The sequence below is a fragment of the Bos indicus x Bos taurus genome, chromosome 18 (genome assembly GCF_003369695.1).
Source record: "Bos indicus x Bos taurus breed Angus x Brahman F1 hybrid chromosome 18, Bos_hybrid_MaternalHap_v2.0, whole genome shotgun sequence".
Taxonomy (NCBI): domain Eukaryota; kingdom Metazoa; phylum Chordata; class Mammalia; order Artiodactyla; family Bovidae; genus Bos; species Bos indicus x Bos taurus.
The window spans coordinates 50,429,830-50,435,829 of NC_040093.1; positions in this window are offsets into that span (position 1 = coordinate 50,429,830).

Below are 6,000 nucleotides of genomic sequence, written 5' to 3' on the forward strand. Positions count from 1 at the left end.
TGAGAACTGTTTCGTATGTTTGTAATACCGCTAAATTATGTGCTTGCCTTCTACGAGCATTCTGCATTCTATCCTAGGTGCCACCCCACCACCACCTCCTAAATGATTTTTTAAAACCTCCATACAGGGATACCCTGGTTGTCCAGTGGTTTTTAGGACTTCGCTTTCACACTGAAGACATGAGTTCATTTCTTGGTTGGGGAACTAAGATCCTGCAAGCTGCACTGCATAGTCAAAAATAAATAAATTCTGGGTTCCTCCCTGGTGGTACAGCGGTTTAGAATCCACCTTCCAAAGTGGGGGACATGGGTTTGATCCCTGGTCAGGGAACTATGATTCCACATGCTGCAACTAGAGAGCTTGTATGCCACCACTAAGCCTCTAGAGCGCGTGTGCCACAAAAGCCTGTGTGCTGCAACTACAGAAAGCCTGTGCCCTGCAACGGAGAGCCCACGTAGTGCAGCAAAGACCCAACACAGTCAAAACGTGTGAAAACCTGCATACATTAAAGGTCACTCTTTGTGCTGTGCAGTTCAGTATGTTTTGACAGGTGCATAGTGTCATGGATTTACTGTTACGCTATACTGAATTAAAAAATCCTCTGGACTTCACCTATTCAACTCTCCCCACTCCTGAACCCATGACAAACACCTACTGTTTTGCCTTTGCCAAAATTTTATAAAATTAGTCATATAGTATGTAAGCTTTTCAGTCTTTCACTTACTTAAGGTGTGTTCATATCTTTTTGTGGCCTGATAGCTCACTTATTATTATTTTTTTGTTGGAGGATGATTGCTTTGCAATAGTGTGGTGGTCTCTGCCTACATCAGTACGAATCAGTGATAATTACATATATATACATGTATCTCCTGTCCCTCATGAGCCTTCCTCCTCTCCCCTAATCCACCCGTTAGGTCGTCACAGGGTGCCAGGCTGGGCTCCCTGTTACACAGCAGCTTCCTGCTACTTGTCTGTTTTACACATGATAGTGTATATATGTCAATGCTACTTTCTCAATTTGTTTAATTCTTACCATTGCTGAAAAAGTTTTCATTGTATGGATGTATCAGTTTATTCATTATCAGGTATATGATTTGCAAATATTTTTCCCATTCCATGGTTGTCTTCACTTTCTTGATAGTGTCTTTTGAATTTAACACAAAGTTTTAAATTTTTCATTAACTCCAGTTTATTTTTTCTTTTGTTACTTACATAAAATTTTCAACCAAAGTGTGTTAAAACTGTGTTTAACACTGGAGATGACCTTACCAAAGGTCATCTTCGTTGCGAAACAGTAGCTTCTTTTTTACATACAGCAGTCATCTGGCTCTGGCTGGGTGTATGTAAGACATTGTAGATCTTATTTGGTAATTGATAATTTATTTGGGAATCCACATGAAGGTACCGTTCAACAGTTACATCAATTAGGTCTTGAGTATTTTGCCCCAAGTACTGATTATACTCACTCATTTTCTTTGTTTTTCCTTCTAGTTTTATTGAAATATAATTGACATACAGTACTGTATAAATTTAAGGTATGACAACATAATGATTTGACTTTCATACATTATGGAATGATTATTACAATAATTTTAGTGACCACCCATCATCTCATATAAATAAAAACAGTAAAGAAATGGACAAAAATAATTTTTTCTTGTGATGAGAACTCTTAGAATTTACTCTCTAAACTTTTATGTAATGTGTAGCTGTGTTAATGACATTACATCCCTAGTACATTACAACCCTACTACTTATAACTGGAAGTGTGTACCTTTTGACTGTCTTCATCCAATCCTTTCTCCCCACACCTCTGCCTCTGGAAACCACAAATCTAATCTCTTTGTCTATGAGTTTGTTTGGTTTTGAAGTATAATTGACTTGTGACACTATGTTAGTCCCTGGTATACAACATAGTAAGATGTTTCCATACATTTCGAAATGATCACCATGATAAATCTAGTTGTCATGTGTCACCATACAAAGGTGTTACCACATTACTGTCTATTCCCCACATAGTGCGTTCCCCGCAATGTACATTTCCTATCTGTATTCATTTATTTTGTAACTGAAAGTTCATTACCTTCCTCTCCTTCATGTATTTCTCTCATCTCCCAACCCCTTCCCCTTGGCAACCAGCTGTTTGTTCTCTGTATCTGTGATTCTGTATCTGTTTTGTTATGTTTGTTCATTTGTTTCTTAGATTTCACATACAAGTGGTTGCTGTTGTTCAGTTGCTCAGTTGTGTCCGACTCTTTGCGACCCCGTGAACTGCAGCTCACCAGGCTTCCTTGTCCTCCACCATCTCCTGAAGCTTGCTCAGACTCGTGCACTGAGTCAGTGATGCCATCCAACCATCTCATCCTCTGTCGTCCCCTTCTCCTCCCGCCTTCAATCTTTGCACATGGTGTATGATTCCATGTGTGGAATCATACACTATGTCTTTTTCTGTCTGGTTTATTTCCCTTAGCATAATACTCTCTAGGTCCATCCATGTTGTTGCAAATGGCAAGATTTCATCCCTTTTAGTGGCTGAGTAATATTTGTATATTTTAATACCTATATACATATATATTATATATATACCATATCTTTATTCATGAATATATATTCTATAGAATATGAATATACGTATACCAATCTTTATCTATTCATCAATAGATAGGCACTTGGGTTGCTTCCATAGCTTAGCTATTATTTTTAAAATGTTAAATTAACATAGGGGTACATATATCTTTTCAATTTAGTGTTTTTGTTTTCTTTGGGAAAATTAATTGCTGGATCATGCATATGGTAGTTGTAGGTTTATTTTTTTGAGAACTCTTCATACTGTTTTCCACAGTGGCTAGTAAACTTATTCATTTTTCTGCCTTTCTTTGCTTATGCCACACATAGTAAGTTATCCATAAACCCAATCTTCCTTTTTTTGGCTTACTAGCTCACAAGTTTTTATAGTCTTTTATTATTAAGTAAGCAGAGTTTATATTAATATAAATAGCTGGAGTTTGATTACAAAAAGATGCATGTTCTCTAATAATAAACACTTCTTGGAATTCCCTGATGAGCCAGTGGCTAGCACTACGCACTTTCACTGCCAGGGTCTGGGTTCGATCCCTGATCAGGGAACTAAGATCCCATAAGCTGAGCAACTCGGCCAAAATAATAATAACAGTAAAAACTCCCAAAGCCTTGTGATTAATTCATCTCCAGTTGCAAGGGATTTGAATAAATTCTGAAGCCCACATAATCTGATGCAGGCTTCTAGAGAATATTATTAGCATAATTCTTGTCTATAATTTCTGAAAGTTCAGTTAAATCTCTATCAAAGTGGGACAGTTGGGTCAAGCTAAAGATGCCAGAAGACTTGACTTCTCAGCTCTAGGAAGGGAAGTGCCTGAGAAAGCTCTTTAGCCAGGGTAGGTTAAACTTCCATCAATGATGTACTTTAGTCTGTGTGTGAACAGCTAATTCCTTCTTGTGAACCACAAATTATTGTCTTTTCTGTTAGGAATGCAGTACATAACCATTAAAAAAATCAAACCTTACAAAACTATGTGACTTAGGAAAATAAGTAATGCAGCGCTCCCATCCAATCCCGTGTTTATGAGACTACGAATACAAATGGAGTTATCTTTATTCTTCAAGATTTTTAAAAATGCATATAGAACCAATTGTAATTCCCTGGTAGCTCAGCTGGTAGAGAATCCACCTTCAATGCGGAAGACCTGGGTTCTGATCCCTGAGGTGGGAAGATCCCCTGGAGAAGGGAACAGCAACCCACTACTCCAGTATTCTGGACTGAAGAATTCCGTGGGCTATACAGACTATGGGGTTGCAAAGGGTCAGACACGACTGAGCAACTTCCACTTTCACTTTTTTCATAGAATCAAATCTCCCATCTTTAATCCTCCTCCCAGATGCAACCGCTTTTTACCATTTTCTCATGTGTTTATATAGAAATTGGATATAACTTATTTTACAACTTTCTTTTGGTCTTATTCCTCCTTTGCTACATTTGCATGTAATACATAAAGATCTATGTTTTCTTTTTAATGATCTCAAAGTTCTATTGTTTGAACCTTTATTCATTTTCCTACTGATAGATAATGAGATGGTTTCCAATTATTTATTACAATGATATGCATAGGATCTTCATAAATATGACTTTGTGCATTTGTACACAATGCACAGATTATAAAGTTAAGCTTCTAATGCAAAGAACACTGGCATATAGTAGAACCTAAATAAAAATTTACTAAATGAGAGGTGTGCCTCTGGATCTCCTGAACCATAAGATCTGAAGGATCTAAAATAATGACCTAAATCCCTGAATAGGAACTCCAAAAAATAATATATCCTTGTAGGAAGTAGATTTCATCTATAAAAGATCTCAACTGACATCCTTTTGAAACTTACTACTACTCTTCTGTGTTTTTGATGGGCTTCCCTGGTAGCTTAGACGGTAAAGCACCTACCTACAATGCGGGAGACCCGGGTTCGATCGCTGGGTCAGGAAGATCCCCTGGAGAAGGAAACGGCAACCCACTCCAGTATTCATGCCTGGAAAATCCCATGGACTGGGGAGCCTGGTGGGCCTGGTGGGCTACAATCCATGGGGTCGCAAAGAGTTGGACACGACTGAGCGACTTGTGTGTGTGTGTGTGTGTGTGTGTGTGTGTGTTAGTCGTACAGTGTTCACACTATCAATTTCTCAAACGGTTCACCACCAAGGACCTTATGCTGAAATACTATTTTGCTTGCCAAATTAGTCATGATGACCCACATTTTTACTTTATTAAGGTGCAATTTTCCATCTTGAAGGCTATAATGTAACTCACAGTAAAACCAAATCTATAAAATATGAATGCATATTTAAAAACATCTACTTGAGAGGACACAAGTTTTAGTTAAGGAGAAAGACTTTATAGACCACCTGCTGAGGCACGACAGGTACTCCTTCAAGGACACATTCCACTAAAGACAGTCCAGTATGTCTTTAGCCTCAGGTACTAATCCCAGTGCCATTGGGAACCGGACTTCCCATGTGGGTAACTGGTTTCAGCTGGACTCACGTCTTAAAGGTTCTGGCCTTGCTCAGGCATCTGAAAGGTGGATTCTACAGAGCTCACCAAGAGGGTTGAGCTATTTCCTCAAAGGCACATCTCTTGTCCTCAAAAGCTGATCTCTGTCCTCAGTGCTCTGAATGACCAGGCTCTGCAGACAAGCCTATCAATACGGATGGCTGTGGCTGAACAGGGCAACATGGTGACACCCTGGCCCATTAACCTTCTCACCCTATCAATCCAGGAATGTCTTATGTAAAGCTCCTTAGGTTCTAAGTCCTCTCTCACTTGATCCTAGACATCAGTCCGTGGCTAATTACCCAGAATGGTCATCCTAGGAAAGACAGGCAGTGTTGGATAATCCCTGTATATCCCAACAGTCTAGAGATATCCACTATAATGACCTGCTTTGAATACTTCATTTCTTGTTATCAAAAAAAAAAAAAAAAGATTCAACTATTGGTTAGGCGCTTGTCTTAGCTGATTGCTTCAGAGATGGGAAAGTTCGAGGATCAATTATGAAGAAGCAGTGCTCCACTGGCCATCATTCCTTTAGAAGCCCTCTGATTTCTCATTTTGAGAATGGCTCTGGCCTCAAAAAGTTTGTTCATAGAGCTTCCTTGTTCTTCTTTGTATTTATTCACAGAGGACTATTGACTACATTTTTTCAACACAAGATTCCTTAAATTATTTAATGTTTGGTCCATGTATAATCTTTAGAATGCCTTTGCCAATGGTATACATTTTTGTCTGACCAAGACATTTCAGAACAAGTTGATTAACTTTCTGCTTACACTGATTAGTACACATTTGCATCTAAGACACCTTGTGGTTGCAATGAACAAAACAATACAGTTGTAAGAAGCAGTGAGGAACACCTGAAGGAGGGAGAGTCCATAATATATAATATATTGTATTGTTGAAGGTCCAAGAGTCT